The 25,123-nt window shown below is 32.0% G+C and overlaps 2 long non-coding RNA genes across 2 annotated transcripts; both read left to right on the top strand.

The window, feature by feature from the left end:
- Positions 1–12,354: 12,354 nt before the first annotated feature.
- Positions 12,355–14,356, top strand: LOC148603880 (uncharacterized). The gene is made up of 2 exons (XR_015916693.1): positions 12,355–12,548; positions 13,997–14,356. It is a non-coding gene; the product is annotated as an uncharacterized LOC148603880 (long non-coding RNA).
- Positions 14,357–20,655: 6,299 nt separating this feature from the next.
- Positions 20,656–22,823, top strand: LOC148603879 (uncharacterized). The gene is made up of 2 exons (XR_015916635.1): positions 20,656–20,753; positions 22,417–22,823. It is a non-coding gene; the product is annotated as an uncharacterized LOC148603879 (long non-coding RNA).
- The last annotated feature ends 2,300 nt before the right edge of the window (positions 22,824–25,123 follow it).

Genomic DNA, 25,123 nt, shown 5'->3' with positions numbered 1-25,123 from the left:
TATAGTAGTAGAAGTATGATGATAGTATGTTAAAATTCCGTTTCGTCGGTCGATGATCTCTAATTTTTCGTACATATATAGTATGTCAGCAACAGCAATAATAGAAAAAAAAACCGGTTTTTCTTCCTTGATCAAAACACACATATATTTTATTCGATAAAATAAACATAAAATGTAGGTTCTAATGAAACACTGGCAAAGGAAGTATCTCTTACAACAAGTAAAACCAATGACATACAGTTAAGAAACACTGGTATATAAACAACTTAAACTCATGTTGATTCTTGAAACTGATGTACACCACACAACAATTTGTAATATGTGATTAGTATCTTTGTATTTTATATTTATGTATTTCTAAATACACCGAAAAATGTTTTTAAAATGTTAGAATTCACTTTGTGTTGCACTGTATCAAAAGTCGATCTTCCCATTGGAACTAATTGGGTCTCATCATTTGTCGATTTATTACTTCACTATAAACATATCATGATATTTTCATTCAAGTCTAATTTAATAAATATACATCAATGTGCTGTTAACGACAATAACACACAATTAACAAAGACAGTTTGCTACATGAAATCTCGTTAATATATATACGCCTATTATTTCCTTAAAATATGGCATTCAAAAGTGGTAAAGAGTAACTGTGAATGTAAAAATACTTAAAAACAAAAGGAAGAAATGGGAACCACGGTTGGAGCGGAAATCAGAAGAATATAATTTATGGATGAAGAATAGACAAGCAAAACAGACACACACATCAAAGAACATGATATAATCAAAATAACACGTTCAAAGGAACAGAAAAATAAGCAACCTGGACTACACCAAAATCTTGGAGACAGCAACGGGTGCACCGGTAGGGTTTTTATTTTGCAAGAACACATTATTATTTGTTCCATACCTTGAAGAGTAATCAAGGAAAGCAAGATTCAAACAGTAATCAAAAGAATATAATCCATGGGTAAATAATAGACAAATAGACAGGAAAAGTAGACACACAACAAAGAACACGAAATAACAAAAATAACACGTCATAATACAAAAGTAGATTAGAAACACTGACTCCACTAAAAATAGAAGCATGTATAAGGTGTATCGGTAGGTTAAGTGTGTAGACATGCTTCTAGTTGCTCATTAAATGTCAATTCTGGGGTGGTCAAAAGAGGAAATTATTTGAAACTTATACCTATTTGTAAAAAAAATCATTCCCAGTGTGTAATACTACTACCATAAGTAAGAAAATAACCGGGCACTCTTTTACTTCCAGAATAAGATTACCCATTCCTGCTGACCTTTCAGTTGCTGACACTTTTACCTGAAGGCTATATATCAAACTTTAAGTATATGCTTTCGACTAAGTGCTCCACAATGCATTAAAGAAGATGAAGTACATTTTTTGTAAATGAAATTGAAACCCCTTCTATGTTATATCATCAACTTCTGGAATATATACAAAGTAATTATAGAAACAACACACAACATAGAACCACACATAAAACATAATGAGTAAACAATCTGACTTTTGTTCTATTTTTGCAACACTTGTCGAGTTTATGATGATATACCTGGTAATATAAAAACAGTATGCTGCCTGTACGACAAATGAGATATGGTATAACTCTGGAAGATATAATGTTCAAGGTAGTTGAGGAATAGTAAAGTAAAGATGACATAAAATTGTTTAAATTGAATTTTTTTTCAAATAGTACGGAATTGTCTTCTACAGTTTCAATAGTAAACAAAGCCAATGACTCCCAGATAAACAAGTGTTACCATGAACGATTATACAGTCCTGTAGTTTAACAAGTTTATTTACATGAAGTTTATATAAACAATTTATATCATTGAAGTTTAATAGGAAAATGTGTGACATTTATCCTGTTTTTCCCCCCTCCCTCCCCACACACACAAAACCTGGCGTAAATCGGAAGCGGAGATAGAATAAACATTGTGTTTTTGTAACATCCGCTGCACAATTAATGTTTATAAGCTATTTAAGTAGTGAACAAATGTTGCAGCTCATTTTTTTTAGAGGATTATGTCTTTTAACGATGCCATAATGCTGCATTTTAAGCTTCTACCTACCTTTTTTTCAAAGTAACTGTATGTAACTATGTATCAATGCTAATGGCAGGAAAGGTTTATGATCTTAAGTTCATTATTTAACCAGACACTTATCTAAAACAATATTTGTACAGACTTAATGACTGTTTCATTTCAACACAATCACAAAATAACCTTAGGACTTGTTTATGTAATTAGAGTAACAACACATATTCCAGTAATTCAGGACCTATGTTTTGACAGCAACTCTGGAAAGTCTATTATTATAAAATTTGGGCTACTACAAAGAAAAATAAAGAAGGAAGACTGAAACGTAATTATTTCTTTTATTTTATACTGTTGTGAAATGGCGAATACATAGAAATGCAGATATCATATATTGAGTAATATTTAACAAAAGTTCTAAGCTTGACAGCATATTGGACTTATTGGAAAACTTTTGTGGACAATAAAAATATCCTCAATAACTGCCACAAGCCTGAAGATATAGCAAAGAAATAATCATAGAGAACATTGCTATTCTTATCATCATTTCATTCAATGCATGTTCATATTTAGTTTACGGTTTTAAAAGGTTATAAGATGTCGAACGCACTTAGCATTACAAAATCGCGTTGTTGTTCTCAACTTTCCGATTATTATCTTGATATTACAATTTATTACATGAACACAGAGACGATCAATATTCACAATGTTGACAAGATAATAAAATAAAATGAATATGAAAGCTGACGATAAGAACTTCGAGAATGCATTTTTAATGATAAAAATAAAGTATATTCTACAGAACACATCGCGTCTTCCGGGAAAACATTCATTGCCTTGCCCCATCTGCGGCACCAGTCAAACGATTTAAAGCATTGAGCGTAGGTTGTAAAATGGAGAGAAATTAGATTTAACTGAAGATATCCTTCATGGAAACTTCATATGACGATAAGTAAATTGTTATCTTCTGTTATGATGTTAGCTATGAAGGCTGACCAAATTTATGTTATATAAACCAGTTTAACAGTATCTTGAATAAGATTGCCGAGAAAGTTTGGTTTATATACAGTTAGAAAGAGGGGGGATCAAAATTAGAAAGTCAATTATTTTTGCAAGACTATTTCCGGATGACACCGACTTGCATTATACCGTGCCGCTGGCGAAGAAAGACATGGCTATTTTTACGGAGCACCTGATCTCACGCCCAGCTTTTTGTGGAGGTTCTCCACGTTAGTTTTGAGGTTAGATTTCATCCCGTGTCATCTATGTGTAGGTGGTTCAACGCATGAAACAGACGTAGATGTATAAATTATACAGAAACAAAACATTTTCTATATAACGGGAGCTGAAATTCTGACATTGAAAGACTGAGCTGGTCTTTCTTATTTTAATGTAGTAACCGTTGTAAAAGCCCAGCTTCCTACAAATATAGAAATAGAACGACCAAGAGTGGCAACAAGTACAGGTTGTTCCAATAGGCATTTCCTTAGTCTGTATTCATAAAAAAGATAATATTTTATAAAACATTGACCCAAATATAACTAAGAGTTACTAATGCTCTATCATCATTCAAAATGACAGAAAACTACACCGTAACTTTGTAACTTTAAACTACAATTACAATTAGTATTTGACAAAGGTTTTCAATAAAATTCAGTAAAATTGGTCTTGAATTTTGTATTTGTATTTTTTCTGAAAGACGCAGCAATATGAACTTCTATGCTAACTTAAATATTTTTAAAACATCAGCTCCTTTATATTTCAAACGTTTATTAAACATATTGATAAAATTGTGCTTTGAACATTTACTTTATTGAAATAGGGTATAAATTCTAACGTAGGAGTAGAAGGATGTCTACAACAACAGGAAACCATTATAATGATAAACTTTTACGATTGTTAAGGAGGTCACGGTAAGCAGTTTGTAAAACTGCAGGACTAAATCATGATGATAATTTATATTTAACCCGTTGATTTTTGTCATGCTTAGTGTGTCAAAAATATACATCCAACATGTTTACTTACTTATAATAATGGTAATAGGTATAGTGTATATGTCAAAAAGAGACGGCAACCCCATATAGATGAAAATGTCAGCCCAAGGCCACCTACTGGACGTTAATGAACGATGAGGAAACCCTAAAAGCACAGGGTAGGCTGTAGCTGGCCTCGAAAGATCCTTATACACAGGTACAGCGAACAAGTGTGGTTTAATAAACAGATTTATATTCCTTTGTCTGTCATTAGCACAGCTTAATCTTTGTCCAAACTCTTTACTTCGATACTTATAGCTGATTACGACTTCGGAAACTTATCAAATTAGCGGAAGGAAAAAGAATCTTTACGCATGTAGTTCATACAAATATATGATTTTAACAACCGATGTTAGGTTGAACGATGGTTGCTTTTGTTAGGTGCCGCGGTGGAATATTTTAATATGTAATAGGTAGTTTAGTTTTGTAAAAATACAAAATTAATAAACGGGTCAGAAAAAAGTTATACCAGCTTACGTTGTTTTTTTTTTTATTAATATAACAAATATAACATACATACAAATAAACATGCGTTATATACGTACGGCAAATATTTAGTTAAATATCCATACATCAATCAAATATATCAAAGAGGGGAAATATAAACGAAAAGTAATAACAAAATTATCGAACTGATAAAACCTAGGCAGCAGTCTAAAGGAATAGTCAAAGAAAGATAATGAAGGAAAGTTTGTATAACAAATTACAATATCTGGATAACATGTTGAAACTTGGAAATATACACAATAGACCTGACTTAGTACAGGCATTTCAGAATTCCATTTCTAAATCAACTTTCATATAAATGCAAATATTTTGTGTTTGAAAGAGTGGAGAAATGCCTGGTCAAATCTGAAATCGTTGTTACGTGATGAAGTACAATATTTAGTACATTCACACAAATCGTATCATATATACGTTCTTTGGATGAATCAACTTTGTGTATCTTGATAAATAAGACTTTTTCATTTGTTTTAAGTATGTGTTATTGCTATCCAAACGTGAAAACTAAATGAAAGATTCATTAGCTGTAATAAACTATTTATGACATTGTCATGTTGTTCCAATTCTCATAGAAATTTTGATTTGATTGAAAGATACTTGCTTTGGAAAGGTTTTTTAAGGATAGCTCTTAATTTCAAGTTATGCGTAATAACCAATATTCGGACAGTTTGCGCCTTTGAAACCGTGAGGCAGTTTATGAGCAAGTATAAGATGTCCAAATGCTGGTTGGTTTTTTTCAATTAATGTTAATAATTCTTACAATTTAATTTCCAATCAATTTCAGTCAAACCTATGATTCGTTCCTTCATCGAAGCCTTATTTATAAGTTGGACATATTTGAATTGCGGAATGTGGGTCAATTTATGTTGGAATTATAACAGTACGAAGTTAGTTTCCCATCTTGCCCAGAAGAGAAATAGCTTATAATAATCAAATTCAATTAGTCTCATATATAGAAAGTAGGCAAACCTTCTACACACAGAAGTACACCAAACTCACGGAGTTGGTGAATATTTCCAAGAATTCCCAATTTCCAAAAGTCCAACAAATACTTATTTCTTCCTCATCTTCCATTAAATTAACATGCATCAGTAAGGAATAAAAGCAGCTAAACGATGAGTAGACAAGACAACACCAGGCCGGCAATGGTTACCGAGATGTGCATATGTAGCTACTATATTTCACTGTATCGTGCGAAGCTCAGAAGACAGGCGAATATTAAGAAATTATGAAAGACAAAAACAATTCTCTAAAATTGTGAAAGAATTTGGTATTTTTGAGATAAGATAGTAAATTGCGAGAGGATATAATGTTTTGCAAATGTTGGCTATTGATTTTAATAATGTCCAGAAAAAAACGTCTGCCGCCGCGTAGTGACATTCAGATAAACTGAACTACGAATATAAATTAAAAGGTTTATTTAATTAGAATATTGAATTTGGCGACAAGTGGTACAGAAAGAAACGAAGTCATCTTTCAATTTCTTGTTTTCATTACAAGCACTGTCTGCAACATTTTCCAGGAACATCTTTAAATGATTTTCCTTGAGGACATTTATGTCCCATCCACTGTGGACAATCTACAGAATTGCACATGGCTTTATCACTCCATTCAACACATCTACAGAATATACACGGGGTCACAAAAGTGTCACCCGTGCTGTCACGTGGTACTGCGACTACTTTTCCAGTGATGTCTGTTGTGCAGCTGTTTCCAGTCGCCGTAACAACAGTTAAACAAACAGCAATAGTGATTGTAGCAATTGTACATGTATTCATCTTCTAAAATACGAAAGATAATAATGATAATTACGGTATATTGGAAATTATATTGTCCAAATTAATTTTTATCAATGTAAAATGGTTCACATGATACAGTGATACAAAACAAGCAAATGGCGTTAAAACAAGGTAAAAACTTAAATAGATACGGCACGTTGAGTAAATGACAAAATGAATCTACCAAGATGGCGGAAACTTTGAAGGTTGGGCATTGGCGTATGTGTAAGGCCTTAACAACAAAATAATTTGACTCTAAAATATGAAATAGTTAACCATGTGGATATTGAATTTCAACCATATATGAATGTGATTAAATTATGGCCTTCATTCTAGAAATCATACCGAAAGCATGCGTTTCTTAAAATGCTTTTCATATAGTGATTTTAATACTTAAAAATGTTTTCATATCCTGGTTATTACCCTTAACAAGTCAAAACCAATGTTACATGTTTTTGCTTTGAGTAACAAAATCCCTTCACTCGATAATTCTAAACAATGCTTAAAAATGACTATTTAGTCATCAAATTACATCGAACTTACCAGTGACGACGATATCATATAAAATTGATACAGACTTCGTGTCCATTCCCTTTTAAAGCCCCATGTTACTGACCAGATGTTCCATCAATTTCTTCTGAATGACCTGTGGTCATGTTTTATTTACAGATATATAAATACATTTGACGTTTGAATTACAAAAACAGAGCTTTAGGGATTGGAATATTTGAAACTAATTATCCACTTCACACGGCTCAAAAGTTAAAAAAAAGTTTTTATTCTAGCGTAAAGTAACGAAAATGTTTCTTTGAGCAAATCTAAATGAAAGTAACAAATTTTCTTCTTTCTGTAACTATTTCAAATTAGGTATTGCACATTACTTGTTACCAGAAAACCAACGAAAATAAACCTCTTAATAGAATTTCTAAATTCAGTTATTTTAGAAGTAAATGCTGATTGGAAGTGAGATATACCAATGTATACATTGATATTTTGAACTTGTTCAAATATGAAGTTTTGATCGATATTGGAATTATTTCAATAGAAATATAAAAGAAATTGTTGAAGAAATTGTAAAAGAGTGCAAAGTATCTATACAAGCTTTTCTGAACTACTTAATCATAAAAGGATTACTGTATTTATATTAGTGCATCTTATCCCTTACAAAGTATCATATTTTATTTGCAAGCATAGCAATAAAATATATATTCGGAAAAATATATAATAAATATATGCAATAACCTAATAGTATTTGCCATATTTGCAGAGACGTATATGTCTGTATGACTAATCCCTTAAACGATGTATTGATTATTATAAATATGCAAGTTATTCTCTTCTCGCCTGCAAGACGGAATAAATAATTAAAAGCCTGAGACGGGGAAACCAGTCGCATTACATGGGTAACAGTCAAGAAAATAACGGTCGCTTGTTTGGCTGAAATGAGGATGAGAATCTGCACTTGGCAAGGGATGGTGGCTCCTAAAGAGTAATCAAGGGAACCAAGGTTCTAGCGGAAATCAAAAGAAAGTAATCCATGGACAAAGACCAAACATGGAAAACAAACACAAACAACAAAGAACATTAAGTAACTAAAATAATACATAAAAAGTAACAAAAGCAAATAAGCAACTGGAAATCCACTAAAAACTGGGCGCATGGACCAGGTGCACCGGTAGGGGAAGCGTCCTCTGCTTTTCTAGAAACACCCGCCGAGTTGCTCATAAAAAGTCACGTCCGTGATACATGTAAACATAACTTTCGTGCATGTATTTTTGTTGAAAAATATAGAAACATGTTACGGAAATATGCAGAATCTACCGAAAATGCACGAAGCAGCTACATTTCGCGCTTTTCACACTTCTCACAAGTCATCCGTTACTACTGCACAAAGTGAACGAAACTTTACAAAAAGGAAAGTGTCCATTTAAAGTTACCCATGAAAATTTATTCTCAAATATCATGAGAGTAAAATAATTAAACTTTAACGTTTTGGTCAATATTTCCAAAGTCGTCCTATACCTTTGGGTTTAAATGAAACTTTACTGAATTAAAAGACACTATATAATAATATGCATGAAAAATATGATTCCAAAACAAATGTATAATTAGAATTTATCGTAAGCATATCTCGTAAACAACTTCATGGATTGGATTGAAACTTTACACAAAGCAAAAAACATCATTTATAAATGTGTTAAAAGGAATATATTAAATGTCTTATTATCCCCTCGCCACAAAAATTGCGATAGTATATAGTAACACAAATGTCCGTCCATAATATATTTGTGAACCATAATATATATGTTGCTACAAGATTGAAGTCATCACTACAGAAGTTTTATGGTGGTCATTATGAACTCGTGGATCGTTATGGTGTATCCATCAGCACCATGAAAACTGATTTATTCAACGGGTCATAGTTTTCCTTTCCTCGTTTGTCTACCAAGGTTATAGCGGTAATCAAAAGAATGTAATCCAGGGACAAAGACCAGACATGGAAAACAGACACACACAACAAAGAACATAAAGTAATTAAAATCATACATACAAAGTAACAAAAGCAAATGAGCAACTCGGACTCCACTAAAGTTCAATATTTACTTTCTACTTTCACTAGGGGGGTTCAGGAGATTACCGTTTCAGTTATAGTTGTGACTCCTACATTTATCCAAGTATCTACCAACAAAAGAAAAATAAGCTATCTTTTGTTACTGCCTCATTAATTCATTCATTTTTTCACTTGATCAATTTGATTTTGGTTTTTAGGTAACTATTATAACATTTTCATCTTAAATTACATACCAAGTATGTGACCGACAGAAATCTTGTCTCGTAAAAGTCAATATACTGAGTATCTTAATCTACAAAAAAGAGACGGCTAGGAAAAGCTCTTACTTGTTATTCTCGTTGTTAACATGAAAAAATAAATTTTAACTTATTGATTATATTTGACATTTGACATTTGACATTGCTACCTTTTATATGAAGGCCCCTTGTAATTAAATATGTAATATAACATCGAGATCTATTGAAAACAAAGGGTCAAAGAGAAAACGAGGAGTAGATTAAAAAATTGTGGTGAAAACAACACAAAGAAAAACAGCCAAATCACTATAGATAACACAATTAATTAAACACTTAGGGCTTCACTAGTGTTACCTACGTGTATCAATAAACGTGTCCCGTTTATCTAGAAACAACAGTTGACTGCTCATATATTAAAAAAAAAAATAGTATGTGGTATGGTTGCCATTGGAAGAGTAATCAATCAAATGCCAAGCTAAGAACAATTAAACTTTTACATGTCATTTAAACTTCGGATCAAATCAAAAATGGGAAAACTATTGTCATGGTGATGGTGGCGCATAGATAACTACCATAAAGCAGAAAATGACATTGTGCAACATAAGCTTTTGTTTTCTAATACACTATTTTGTTTAGCATGGTATTTAGAAAAACAATTTCGGACCTATTATTACTAACATCTGTTAAGCCATGACCTGGATATTTGTGTCAGTTGTAGGTTTTGTGGTTGTTTTTTTACACATCACCATAAATAAATAGTGAATCAATTAACTAGAATGGAAGTTTATAAACAAGGTATGAGTTTTACCTCACTTATGGCCATGTCATTTATTGCCATCAGTCGGCGTCCGTCGTCGTCATCGTCTCTCGTCCTTCGTCGTTAACATTTTATCACAAATCTTCCCATGAAACTTTTAAACAAATTAGAACCAAACATGGTATGAATATTTCGAAGGGTATTCTGCATTTAACTAAAAAGAAGGCTGCAGTTACTAAAAATAGAACACAGTGGTCAGACAGAAGTTTTTCACAACTCTAAAACCACTACAATAAGCAAAAGTCTGACATTGAATAAAAATGTTCAGCATAATGAGATCTATTTGTTGTCAAATTTCCGTGTAATCTGTTAAGCCATGTTGGAGTTATTACCTTTTTTACGGTTTTTCGCTATTTTTAATTATATTACATGTACTTTTAAAAATTTCTCTAAGGACCTACTGGAAAGAATTTACATAAAATTAATGCTTAATACAATGAGGTTATTTGTAAAGCTTACAAAACATCGACAAACAATATCTACGTATCGAAATAGTAGAAAAAATCAAAGACAACGGAACCCACGTGTATGGCCATTTCAGGGCTCCTAAAATAATAAGGATATTTGTAAAGCTTACAGAAAAACGGTCAACAAATACTAAAGCATAAAAGAAGAAAATATCATATACAACACACTTTAGGTCATGGTTACAACGTAGAACAGGAAGTAGAGACAATCTACAAATAAACAGCATCAAAAATGTTCTGAGATGGTAAATTGCGCACTTTCCAACTCACTGTTCAGATTACAAATCTATACAATGTAATAAATTTCTGATCCATGAAGCAATGCAATACACAGATAATTACACACGTTTGTTATTTTTTGAACAGCTTTTTCATTCACTGTTTTTGATGTAAAAAAAGTTGTTTTGACTTTGTAACAAAAACAAGCATATGTAGACAGGAGACATGTGGCAGGGAAGAAGTCGTTAACAGATAGCTTCAAAGGGCTTGGGGATAATGTCTAAACGCATTATACAAGGAATCTTTATCAAAATAATAAGATTAATGAACATAGAGAATAAAATGAGATACAAAGATTCTATCAATTCAAATGAATTTTTCAAACATGCTTTTATTGAATTCTTTGCATCATTTAAGTTTGAAGAAAACAATATCGTAAGAGGGAAAAAGATTAAAATATTTTATAAGACGTTATATCTGTCGTCACGTAGAGCTTGATATATTTTACATGTACGTATGTTATAACAGATAATTATCTCTTCTGTACTTTTCTCAGGTTAGTCCCAAAACATTTGAATAAAAATGTATCTCTTTTTGTTATAATTTAATTGTAAATACTCAATTCTATCATCATTGTACAAATACTCATTTACATTCATTATTTGAGATATGACGTCACACTCAAGGAAAAAATATAGTGTTTTGTTCTGATTTAATATAGCAATTTGTAACACGTATTTTGTCTATAAATGTTTATAACTTTATATTTCCTTGTTTCGGTAAAAGAACTGACCATTTAGCTGAAGATCATTTGTTGTATCAGGTAAACACCCATTTTTCCGAACAAATTTTACTGAGTCGGCTATCTTTATTTTTAAAGATAGTACTTGTTACTACTATCCCCTCCCTTCCACTCCATTTGATTTTTTATAGGTGGTGCATTATATTACTGTGCATTCAGAAAGAACATCATGGCATCCGCATGGTCAAGCTCCACGTAGCGGCAGACATTCGTTCCTCTTTTACTAGCTGCTGCAGACAGGCCTTTCGAATTTCTTGGGCGTTATTCAAATCATACGTCTGATAACGTCACGTAAAATCATTTTTTCCTGATTTTGCAAGATTCTTGCATTGTCTAGTAGGGCTACTGCAGTGTCTAGATTGAATTTTCAACGTCAGATGCTGTTTCGGAGCTTACCGCCTGATAAATTTGTTGAGGTAATTGCTTTGTATTCAGTATCAATTACAGGACTTGTTTCCCTTCTGAAGAAACTGTTGTTTTTGTGAGAGTTCATATTACTAGTGCTTTAGGTTTTTTGTATTACGTCTTATTTTCCTTATCTTCTTTTTTGCGTGTAGACTACTTAATTTTGTTCGCGACATTGTTTATGTAGATCATTTGTTCATGTTTTCACCTCTGTTTGTACTATGGTTTCGATGTACTTGGATCGTCCTCATCCCTTTCCCCGATTTTATACCTTTTAGTTAATCATATTTGTAGAAAACATCCTCTTGAAGCATGTAAAGACACTCCTATTACAATAAGAAACATCTGTTATAGCTTACAGAATGTAATTTCTACAAGGAAGTTAGCTTTTAAATAAAGTATTTTTCTTCTCCATATGATGTATATAATAGTTTATTATAATATACAGATTGATGTTCTGGGTACTTGTTCTTTCAGATGCTCTTTCACTGGATTAATCAATTGTATTTTCTATGGAAGCTTTCATATAACAAACGATGTTTTTCCGGCGCATGTCAAAAACTATTTTAAAGATTCATTGCAACTTTGAGTCACCTCGGAGTATATAAAACAGGAGAAATATTTCAGAATGTCTGGAGCATTGTTTGATCGACTCCGGTAAGTGAATATATTTTGGTTGTTTTTAATATTGTAAATTCCAATTATTATGGCTTGTATTACTTATTACGTGTATGCAATTGGGAATTTTTGGATTTTCTCCCATTCTAACGGTACATGTAATAGTCATTTACCCTACTTCAAGCAAATTTTTGTATATACAAACACATCTATGTAGCACCTAAGCCATCTAATGAGCAAAGGCATCACATACTTTAATGTATTCCTGGCCATAAAGGCAAAAGAATGGTACACCATACCCACTAAAATTTCCGTGAAAAACCCAGAATTCGAATGTGGTAGATTATCATTTTTTAAATGGCATAGCTAAGACACTATTTATTATTAACATATGGGTTCATATTGATGCATTCTTTAGTGGTAGGAGTGGCAATTTTTCACCTAACTTGAGTTCAACGATTTATTACTTGTGGTCATTTGAAGCTAAGACACCATATATATGTACTGTATCACACAAAAGCTGGATTGAAGTCCAGTATTCTGAAAAAAGGAAATAAGGGGTGATATAGAAAAAATTCTGAAATTCTGAAAATTCCCCTTTTTCCAAATTTATTGTAATTTCCACCCAAAAAGAAACTCTAAGCCATTGAATTGACCAGGTATGTTAGGTACAATATTAACTTAATCATGAATGCATAAAATATGAGTTCTATAGTGCATGAGAATTCTGTTTGATACTGAGACCATTTTTCTAGGGGGTAGGTGTAGTATTTTAGCATTTGTTTAAAAATCATTCTTGAAAATTAGTTTTTCGTGATTTATCTATGTAGGAAATTAAATTATCTATCGAATGATACCAACATTGAGACGTTTTATTTGAGTAATTACTTGTAGAGTTGACTTTATGCGCCTTTTGACCAAAAAATCGACAATCCCATTTTTTGCATTTTTTGATACATTCTTACTACGAAAATCGTCAGAAATTATCAAAAGATACCCAGAAGTATAACTTGTGATAATACTAAACAGAAAATACCAAATAAAACATTTTTACTGAAGCATAAATACTCATTGTAAGGCTAAGACATTGGGCTACACGATGATACCTAAATTTGTTTAGTTTTGCACACATGTTATCACAACAATGCTAAGATGTTCAAACAATTAAGTCAAACATTTTGGCTTTTTGACCCATTGGGGTACAAATATAGGCTTATACTGAAAAAGAATCCGAGAATATTCTTTGCCGACCAATTGACTCGGTAATAGGATGTATAAAGGTACCTAAAATCACCATGAAGTTGATGAGTGTGTGTGAATGGGGAGAGGGTACACGGCGGACCCTCCCAGCCCACGGACTATTACTTTAAGAGCAAATGGTCATATTTGACAAATCCATGCAGTCTTGTAAGATGTGTTTAATGTCATAAATTTATAAGCATCTCGGAAAATATAAATTAAAAATCTTTTTTGTTCATATTTCATAGATGATGACTTACATATTCATATTCACATTTTTGGGATCTCTAATTGCTGTTGACGCAATAACAACAACCACTCGACAACCAAATTTTTGTAGCGGGGAGTTCAATGGAGTCATGATTAGGATACCGTTATACGAGGCCGTGACAATGAAGGCTCCGGATTGTAGAACTTGCGAATGTGTCCGGCCTTTTGGAGTCAACAGGATTTCATGCTCAGATTTTCATTGTGGAGAAGACTTTGGTCCTGTTAAATGTCCTCCTGGACAATCGTTTAAAAAGAAAACGAAACAAGAATGTTGTGGTCGTTGTGTTCCAACTGTAAGAAAATGCAAATGTTAATAAAAATCATCCCATATGTATGTTCATATTTGAAACGATTTCTTTGTGCTGTACATATGTTTCAAAGAGCAACCTCTCATCAGCAGCATTTGAATCAAATACCATTTCGAAAAAAATGTAGTCAGAAAAATCTAAATTGTTGGTGAGTAGAAGTTTTTGTAAGAATTAGGTAAAGGTGGAACAATCAGAAACATGCCTTTTAAAAATCCACCGATCTGACTGTATAATTTCAATGATGCTTTCTCTGAAAATATAATTTTTTAGTCTTTTTATCATAGGATTTGCTCAGAAATTGTTCAATAAAATATTAAATAAATGAGGTTTTTGACAGAGTTTTCCGCCCTTGAAATTTTATTGCCTCTCGAAACTCTCTATATGATGGTTATTTTATATAATATTTCACTCACTGCCTGGTGTAGCTGTATTTTCTACAACCTTTAAAACCCGATACCATCAGAGATTGTCCTATTCATGTGCTATAGTTTGCGCTCTAGAATTGCTTTCGAGAAAGTATCCCTCTTTTAACGAGAGCTACATTTTTATACCTTAGTTTGCCGCATGGTCTAGAGCGTTGGACTTGCATGCGATGTTGTCTTAGATGTCAGATAAGAGAAGGGGTTCATTCCCACTGAGGGAAAGTTGCAACCAGTAAACTTGATAGGTATCGGATCGTCGACGATACAGCACAAACAAAAAATATTAATAAGTCTAAAAGATTGCACAAAGATGCCGATAAAGTGAAAGGTTCAATTCCCGCTAAAGAAAATTTGCAACCAGTAAACTTTATGGATATCGGATCGTCGAGTCAGGACGATACAGCACAAACCAAAAATACATCAATCTAAAAGATTGCACAACGACCAAACATTTGCATTGCAAAGTTGACTTGATAGTTCTAACATCGTTGGGAATTTTTCCGACACCTTTCTATACGTTTACTTTATCTTCCCTGTATCAATTTAATCCGATGGAGCAGTGTATATATACAATATACAGAATATATATACATTCTGGGTCGTATAAATATTCTTGGATTGTTTAATATTTTTTTCAACGAGATGGAGTTTCTCATGCTTATCTCGTCGAGCGGCTTTGCTGCGAAACGAGATGAGCATGAGAAACTCCCGCGAGTTGATAAAATATTTAATAATCTGTTTATCGCTGTTTTGCTGAATTGTAAGGTAAGAGAAAAACTAATATTTATTATATCACATGTACTTATTATATGACATCTAATAAGAGGAAATACTATGTTTGAACACCAACGTCATGTCTGCATTTAATTAAGTTTCTGATGAAGCATATCTGTATTTTTACATGTGAGCGAAACAAGAAACCCCTTTATAATTCTTTGGAAAGTTGCAACAAATTACGATAAATCAAAGTTGAGTGAATTCGTTATCAATGTTTTACTAAACGGAATGAATTTTCTTCATATTAATAAATGTGAGGCAACACGAAACATTAGACCTGATACTTGGTATTACGCAAGTGTGGTTTTTACATCAAGGATAAAACAGTTGACTTGTCTCCCTTTGTATGAACTGTAATATGCTATCATATTAGTGATAATTTTGTTTAAACTTTCAAAATTTTAACCTATTACTCAAAATTGAATGGACCATTTTATTAACGAATTCTTGACGATGGCCCATGGTTCAACAATACACAATATATAGTACCATAAGACAGGAGCCCGCATTGTTTAGTCATTGTTTCTCCGGACACTGACATTATGAATGATGTGATATGGACCAGTTCACTGCAAGTGAGTTTAGGTTGTTAAGGTTGACATCTGCATTTCAACACACATAAAAACATTAGAAGTTTGTTTCGGGGGGGGAGATACAGTCAATCAATCTTCCTTCTGTACTACTAATTAACAATTGATAAGTTTACAAGAAGTCGTTGTATGATTTTGTAATTATTTTAGTTGTTGTTATTCTTTTATTAATGGTGACCATATTTTTGGTCTTACAAATGCATTGCTTGTGTTACATGTTGAGGGTCCAATACTGTCTTAACTTCTTTATTAATTCAGCAGTTTAACGTTTTTATTATTTCATGCCATTTTTTATAAATAAATTAATTATGATAGACATTTCCTTAAGTCATTATTTTATTTATTGTTTACATACGATTTCGCCTGATGTCCATGCTTATTACAAATACAGTGACAATTTCAGAAAGTATTGTGGCGGTCTTTAACTGAACATACTTATCCTCTGTTTATTGATTGTCTTCATGTCTTTTTTCCAAAGATCGTTTCCCATTGTTAACTATAAATGTCTTTATTGTCCAGTTGGATAGGCGCATGGAGTTGTCTAACGCAGTTAATATGTTTTGCAAAAAAAAAAAAAAAAAAAAAGAAATGGTGATACTATATTATGATATTATCTACTAATTTAGATACTATATTTGTCTTACAACTTTCCTTCGTTATCCTAAATGATAGTTTAAACATTTTCAAACCTGTTTTGTCCATGGAATTCCTCTGTTTTGTACATCATATTTTCCGTCACTTGGTATTACCGTCTATCTCAACTTTGAGTTATTTATCGTGAGAACTATTTAATTTGTCATGATTTAATTTTAGATGTAACACCCTTTCTGTTTGGGTAAAACATGCCGTTCCTCATCTCGTATACCAAATTTTGTAATATGAGTCACACTTATATGCTGATTTACTCATTAAATTATGATACTAAAATTAAATCATTGTAATGACATATTTGGTCTGTCTGAAATAACCTCAGTGCTCGTGGTGCACTCTTGAAAATAAGCTGCTACGCAGATGTTCACTTTGGTAAAGTAACTCACGATTTAAAACATAATTAAGCGGTACCTAGAAATGTATAACGATATATGTAACTTTTAAAACATGGTACTTATAAAAAGACCTAAAATTTACACAAAAAAACCAACAAACAAACAAACAAAAAAGAAAACAAAAACAACCCCCGCCACCCCCCCCCCCAAAAAAAAACCCTATTTAAAAGAATCTAAATTATATCTATAATTATATATATTGTTTTTTTTATCATATACATTTTTTCAGAATATAGACAACAAAGTAAATATAAAAGATTCAGTAGTCTTGGTGGTCTTTACATGATTCATTTATAATGATTGGCATTTTTATATGTTCAACAATTCGTTAGTATCAATGTCAGAAATCAATTTAGCTTATTAAAAAGTACATCACTAACTTTCTACTTAACAGTATTCATGCGTTATTCCGATATTTAATGGATTCATTGTGTTTCCCGTTTCTCTACGAAATGCATTCAGACGTCCTATGAAGTTACAGAAACAGTTGTATCATCATTTATTTTATTTATAAAATCCACTTACTTGTTCTTTTGCATGGATAAATAAAGATTACACGTTTTATATTACTGAAAGATTGCTAGATCAATAAATATTCAATTCTCTGTTATGGAATATACAGTTTCATCATGTACCATGTTGTGTATAAGAACATATTTTATCGAATATATGTCAGCTTTTCATAGGTTTGTTTATTTTCATCGTCAACGCGCAGAATTTCTTGCTAAGTTTAAACAGCTTAAACGAATGGTTCTCGCACAGAAATACGTTGTCCATAGATAGAGGTCTCCACTATTAATATTAATCGTGATTTGATGGACCGGCGGGTTTAGATAATTTATTTTACTGTTCACCATTCTGGATCAGCTGAGTTCATCTGTGTTTGCTCCCTGATATGTTACTTTGACCATTTTTCCTTCTGTGATACTTACGCCAATTGTATTTACATTTGGACGTGTCCTTTAACTGTTGTCATTGAAGTCAGCAGTTGTATTTTAAATTCGATAGTTTCATTTCGATTACGAGTTGCTGCTCACATTAACATTTTTGATTTACACTTTTCAGAATTATCATGATTTACCTTAACTCCACAAGAATTCATACAAACACTATTACATAGATGGATCTGACAAATGTACCAACAAACACTTCCCAAATGTTTATCTTCTATACTCACAGCTGTCAAAGAGGGTCTCCAGTCTTACCACTACACTTGTTACTCCCATAGTGGTATTAATTCAATGTGGATCCTGAAAAACTCGAAAGATCTTTTGGAGATTCCCAATTGAAGATTTTTATCAGAAAATGATAGCATTAAACCCTATGATTTTTCAACACTGTATACTTCTATTCCCCATACTCAGTTAAAATCCAGACTCAAAAACATTATACATCGTTGTTTCTTAAAAAAATATGGTACACCTAGATACAAATATATACATCTAGGTGGACATTCCTCATAAAATATAATTCCAAATCATCTTCCAAATATACTGAAGAATATGTTTTCAAAATGCTGGAAGTTTTGATCAACAACATATTTGTCCAGTGTGATGGACGCGTTTGTCAACAAGCGGTTGGCATTCCAATGGGAACACTCTTATGAGGTTGACTTTATAGCTGATCTGATAAGAAAAAAGAATATCGTTTACCTAGATCCTTTAATCTCAGTTTCCGCTATATAGATGACGTATTATCGTTTAACAAACCATAGTTTCAGGGATTTGATACATCTCATCTATCTCAAAGAACATAGAGATAAAGGATACTACAGTTTCATATATTGACCTACATTTAGGGATCGATGGTAAAAGAAAACTATTTACCACATTTTACGACAAACGTGATCTGTGGCAAAACCCCTGCAGCAGCTGCGTATGGACTTTTTATATCACAATTAATACATTATACGAGAGCTTGCTACGCAGACATTTTGTATCGCGCTAGACGTCTTACAATTGGGCTTCTGGAACAGTGTTATGTTGCTTCAAAATTGAAGCCATGACTACAAAAATTTTATGGCCGTCGTCATGAACTCGTGGGTCGTTACGGTGCATCCATCTGCATCGTGAAAACTCATTTTTCAACGTGTCATAATTTTTTTCTTTCCTCTTTTGTCTACCCCGGAAAAGCAGAGAAAGCTAACCATACCGGTGCACCTGGTCCATGCTCCTAGTTTTTAGTGGAGTCCGAGTTACTAATTTACTTCCGTCACTTTGTATGTATTATTTTAGTTACTTTATGTTCTTTGTTGTGTTTGTTTTATTTCCTTGTCTGGTCTTTGTCAATGGATTACATCTGTTTGATTTCCGCTAGTATCTTGGTTCCCGTGAATACTCTTGCAAATTATTGCATACGGTAACATTTTTAATTTTGCTTGGTAATATTTGAGAAATAGTTAACATTGAATGCATTGAAATTCACAATTCAGATTTCTCACGTCAGAAATGGCAACGTATGTCTAGTAACAACAAATATTAACTATTCCAAGTTGTTCTCAACAGATGAATATTTGATGACATAATGTAATAATCATGAAAATTGCATTTAAAACAAAACAAAAAAAAAGACAAAGCAAAAACAAAAACAAAACAAAAAAGTTGAATCTTACTCGACTATCACATTTTCAAACTTTATTATTGCATTTTTGTTCAATTTCTTTGTTGTGTCTGTCTTTTCACTTTCGTTTTACTGCCGTTCAAATCCTGGTTTCCTTTATGTCCCTTGTTAAGTCTTTCATTCTCGTGGTACATAGTACATTTGTCTGTAATACTCGTGGCACATTTGGCATCTTTGGTTATGATGATAGATTACAAACACATCAATGCAGCAGTTTGTTTCATTTACATGAACTATATTTCTTAAAATTTTTGACAATATCAAAGTTGTAATAACTGAAATAGATTTTGTTCCGTCTCGTAAGTTATTACATTAGAATTGTCGGTTTCACAAAAAATGTAACAGGTAGTACGTGTAACTTTGTCCCCTAGTTATGACATCACAAAACGTTTCTATATTTTGATAATGTAACTTAAGACTTCCACTTGAAAGAATTTAAGATTTTTTTAATTTTAAACACAATATGAAATTTATACCCGAAGGATAATGGATGATGTTTAGCATATGGAGTGCATAAAGAAAGCACATTTTAATTATATTTTCCCTAAGCTTTTTTCACAAACGACTCCAAACATTCCTGATTTTAACTGTGCGAGATTTCCGTATCTCATGAACTGGTAAAGACTTTCCGTTAAATATTTGGCACAATGTAAAAACAAATTAAGGATATAATTAAGAAAAATATCACTGAATCTCCATTTTATCATTGTTTTACCACGGACTGGACATTTATGTTGCATTGTTAAACCCTGAGCTATAGCGAGGGGTTAAATAAAGACAAACCCGTGATAATTGAAAATGTACCGTTTTGCAGATAATTTCTTATTATTTGTTTAAAGATTCTTAAACATTTTTTTACAGTCAATAATTGAATATATATAATTAGCATCTGTTGCATGTTTTACCAATTTAGACGGTATAAAATCTGATAAATAAATCACTGTTTGCAGTAGTTAAACTTTGACACAATCTGGTAAGTCGTTAATTTTTAAACTTACACACTCGTAATGGGATGAGCCTTTCTGTACGAGATAATGTATTGAAATTATTAAAAACAAATATCCTTCCTATTTTTATGACAAAGAGGATCCGAACTTTATTGTTGATGAAGATAAGAGTTTAACAATATTGTTTGGTGTTTAGAATACAAATTTAATCATCCAAGGAAAATAATAAATAATGATTGTTAAATAATGCTCTGGTAGTGTACTATTTATTTTGCCAGACTTTTATTGGACTTGACTTGATTGTGGATCACATTAGTGATTGGTAATTTTCTTATTACCCTTATGATAAGAGAAAAAGCATCGTTGACCGAACTTGATTTGGAGATTATTGAGCCTAAATATAAACGAAATTTGACAACATTTTATATAGATTTGAGGGAATATAACTGATTTGCTAACTATTATAACACTGGGATATGAAATAATTTTAAATGTTGTATAAAGAACACTTATCTGTCATTATGCCATATTTCGAAAGGAAAATTGAGGTTTACTGTTTCTCTTGTAATGTTAAAGAACTTTAAATTCCTATTACATTTCTATAGCACATAGTCGTTCCAATTATCTCCCCCTTGAAATTAATGATTGTAATGTTACCATATATATATGTTTATGCCAACAAATCTTTTTGAATAATTTAAAGACAATGTGCTTACATCATTTCAAGCACTAGCTGCACATTGAAGATACAATACAGACGTATATATGATTTTGATGACAGAAAACAATGTTCTGTGCAATATCTTTGATCTACATTATATATCATAGTTAAAAAGTCAATCACATATTTTTATTAAGAGGAAGGGGAAACTACAATGACAAGTTGGAAAATTGGTTCCTATGGTGCAGATTGATACAACGTAATGACCCTAGAGTTCATGATGTCGTCATTAAAACTTATTTTAGTGATGATAATAATCTTGTAGCAACATGAACCTGTTCAAGATGCCTAGAAGTCTAGCTCGGAACGGCAAGCTCTGGCATAAGGTTTGAGAGAGTAATCAAGGGAACCAAGATTATAGCGGTAATCATAAGAATGTAATCCAGGGACAAAGACCCGACATGGAAAACAGACATACACAACAAAGAACATACAGTAACTAAAATTATATATACAAAGTAACAAAAGCAAATGAGCAACTTGGAGTCCACTAAAAACTGGGAGCATGGACCAGGTGCACTGCTTTTGAAAACTGTTGAAGGGATGTTGCCACAGATGAAAGGTCAATTGAAAATACGTAATTAAATGTATCGCATTTATCTCAAAATCTTAGGAGTTGATGCGATGTTTAAAATCCCCAAAACGATTATACGTCATATATATAGGCTAAACGACGTCCCAAAAACTCATGATTAAATTATGTTTTCTTACCTTCATTGAAAATAATGAATTTAGTTTCAATTTGTTGGCAAATGTAAAACGAATACTTCAAGAACTATTAATTTTGAGTAAGCCTTGTATATAAATTAAACAAATATTTATCTTTTTTTTTTCATTGGAAAAAGTGGATGACCTTAAACCAAATGAATCGTTTTATACTATGTTTTTTTTTTAATTTTAAACAAATGCCATTAAAACTTTAAAAAATATGAATTAATTATAGTTAAGTTTATTTTATGGTGTTTTAGAAAATGATTGTCCTTATCCTTCTCACATGTGTAGGATCATTGCTGTTTACTAATGCAGTACCAACCAAGCCTACTTTACCGGGAAAGGATTCGTGTATGAAGGAAATTAATGGTGACATTGAAGAAATACCTCTAGGTGAGCAGAGAGTGATGACTGATTGTTCTCTTTGTTTATGTAAACAGCCAGGGGTAGAGCCAGAATGTTTCCCAGTCGATTGTCCAGAGGACCTTGGGTTAACTGATACATGTCCAGAGGGAGAAACGTTAGAGAATAGTAAAGGTGAATGTTGTCGAAGTTGTAAGAAGACAAAGAAGTAAAAAAAAATTCAAATATGTTTTGTTTTATCACACAAGATTATAAAGATATGTAGTCATTAAACTAATTAAAAGTCGTTATATTTCCATAACTAACGATTTATGCCATATTTTGTCCGCCTCTCAAGTCATTTCAATGAGATAATTGTGATATTCCACTTTGTTTGTTTGTTTTATTTGAAGGTGTATACATTGTATTTATTAAAATGTATATAGTCAGTGTGTAGAAAATAAATCGACATGCCAATCATAAAATATAAAAAGCGTTAACAAGTTAACCAAATTAAACACTGAGAAGCTTTAAAGACGTCTTCATGATTGAAGTAAAACAATCAGTATGATCGCAGAAATTAGACTCCTAGCCTGACCTTTACTTACTCGTTGATCGTTACGGTGTATTATTCCGCATCGTGGGAAGCAACTTGGTCAATGTGACATAGTTTTCCTTTCCTCTTTTTCTAGCCCGGACTTGACTTTTATGAGAAACTTGGCGGGTATTACTAGAAAAGCAGAGGACGCTTACCCTAACAGTGCACCTGGTAAATGCGCACAGTGTTAAGTGAAATCCGAGTTGTTCATTTTCATTCACTTTTGTAACTGTGTATGTATTATGACGATTTGAACTTTCCTTTAAAAGAACAAGTTCTTTCTTACAAAATCTGTGTTTAAACGTACAACTAATACATGTTGCAAGACTTTAAATAAAGTAATATACATAGTTCGGATTTTGTGTTAAAATGATACGTTTATCAAGAGTGATAAAAAGGACACTTGTTCATAGAAACATGATATCAATATCATTAAAAAGTATTCAAGGGAATCATGGTTATAGCGGTAATCAAAAGAATGTAATCCAGGGACTGTGACCAGACATGGAAAACAGACAAACACGACAAAGAACATAAAGTAACTAAAATTATACATACAAAGTAACAAAAGTAAATGAGCAACTCGGACTCCACTAAAAACTGGGATCAAGGACCAGGTGCACCGGTAGGGTCCCCATGATTATTCTTCCTTAACACATTTTCAATAATAACAGTAGCGTTCTGTTGAAACTTATTTTATGTATTGTAATAAAGTATGGCGACTCATGTGTTGTCGAAGAACTATTTGGTTTTGTCTTAATTCTGTTTGGAATATTTTCTTATTAAACATAAAAACATAGAAATCGATTTTTACTAAAGTTATATCGAGAATACAGAAATTTAGAAAGGGCCTGAAACACAATATATTTTATACCAAATCATAACAAGGTCAATAATTGTCAAATCTTTTACTTACAAAATTTAATTAAAAGTTAAAATTAATGTTATGATTCTTGAAAAAAAAATATTTGTATTCACGATTTGCTCATTGTTAAACCTAAGGGATTATCCATATTCATATGGCATTATGCATGAATACATTTTTCATATAACATAGGTGTTAAATTTAAAACTAAATCTTTGTTAAAGCACTGAAATTGAAAAAAAAAAATTTCTATTGCAGATAAGTGATAACATAAAAGCCCGTCTTTGGAGGGTTGAGAATTTTTAATGTTCTATTTGTATATGGAACATCTGCATATTTAGTTAAAAAGGAGTGTTTGGATTTTGAATTTTCCATACCATCTTAGTTTACAAATGGCAAATAATAAAAAAAATCTGTCATAATAGATAACGATTGATGCAACATCAGGAGCATGTATAAATGTTATTGCATTACGTCGTATCAATTTGGTTTTATCGTTCCTTAATATCTTTTTTCGTGTCTGGTTGCATGCCTTATTGTGTAATATGAATTAACATCACTAAAGATAATATCAATAGATGTTATGATTATGGAAATATCATATTATATTTCAGTTTTTCAAAAACATATCAACAACGTCATCTTACTATTGACAAACTTTGCAGAAAGGATATGCTTAATTTATTGTTCTTTTTTATATTGAATATATTTTGTTGACAGTGCCTTGAATACCAATATCAATTTATTCGTTAAGTGGTGGTGTTTTTGTCTTCTGATGATCGTTTAATTCACATTACAAATAACAAAAATAAGACTACCACGCAAATAGTTTCATCTGTTTATACCAGTTTCCGACACTGTTATGTACTGAAAATTTAGCTTCACTGCATGAAAATCTGGATATGTTGAAAAGATTGCTGAACCCATAACAAAAAGGTTAAAGAGTTTTGAAAACTTTTTTGTCGAATAGACGCCATAAAATATCTGTTCAACACAAGATCCATCCATGCATCAATTAGAGATAGGTTTGAAAGTTTCTTTGTTATGCATTGATGAGCAAAGAAAAAGCGTTTTGCTGGCAAAGAGAAAATACTGTTTTCTTAACATTATGCAATAGTGTCACGTATTTGACTATGTTAATTTTTATGACCGAATTTTG

Source organism: Perna viridis, chromosome 11 (assembly GCF_037379345.1).
Source record: "Perna viridis isolate PV_CMFRI_1.1 ecotype Kerala chromosome 11, ASM3737934v1, whole genome shotgun sequence".
Taxonomy (NCBI): domain Eukaryota; kingdom Metazoa; phylum Mollusca; class Bivalvia; order Mytilida; family Mytilidae; genus Perna; species Perna viridis.
Note: the sequence above shows the minus strand (reverse complement) of the source record. Positions and strands in the feature narration are given on the sequence as shown.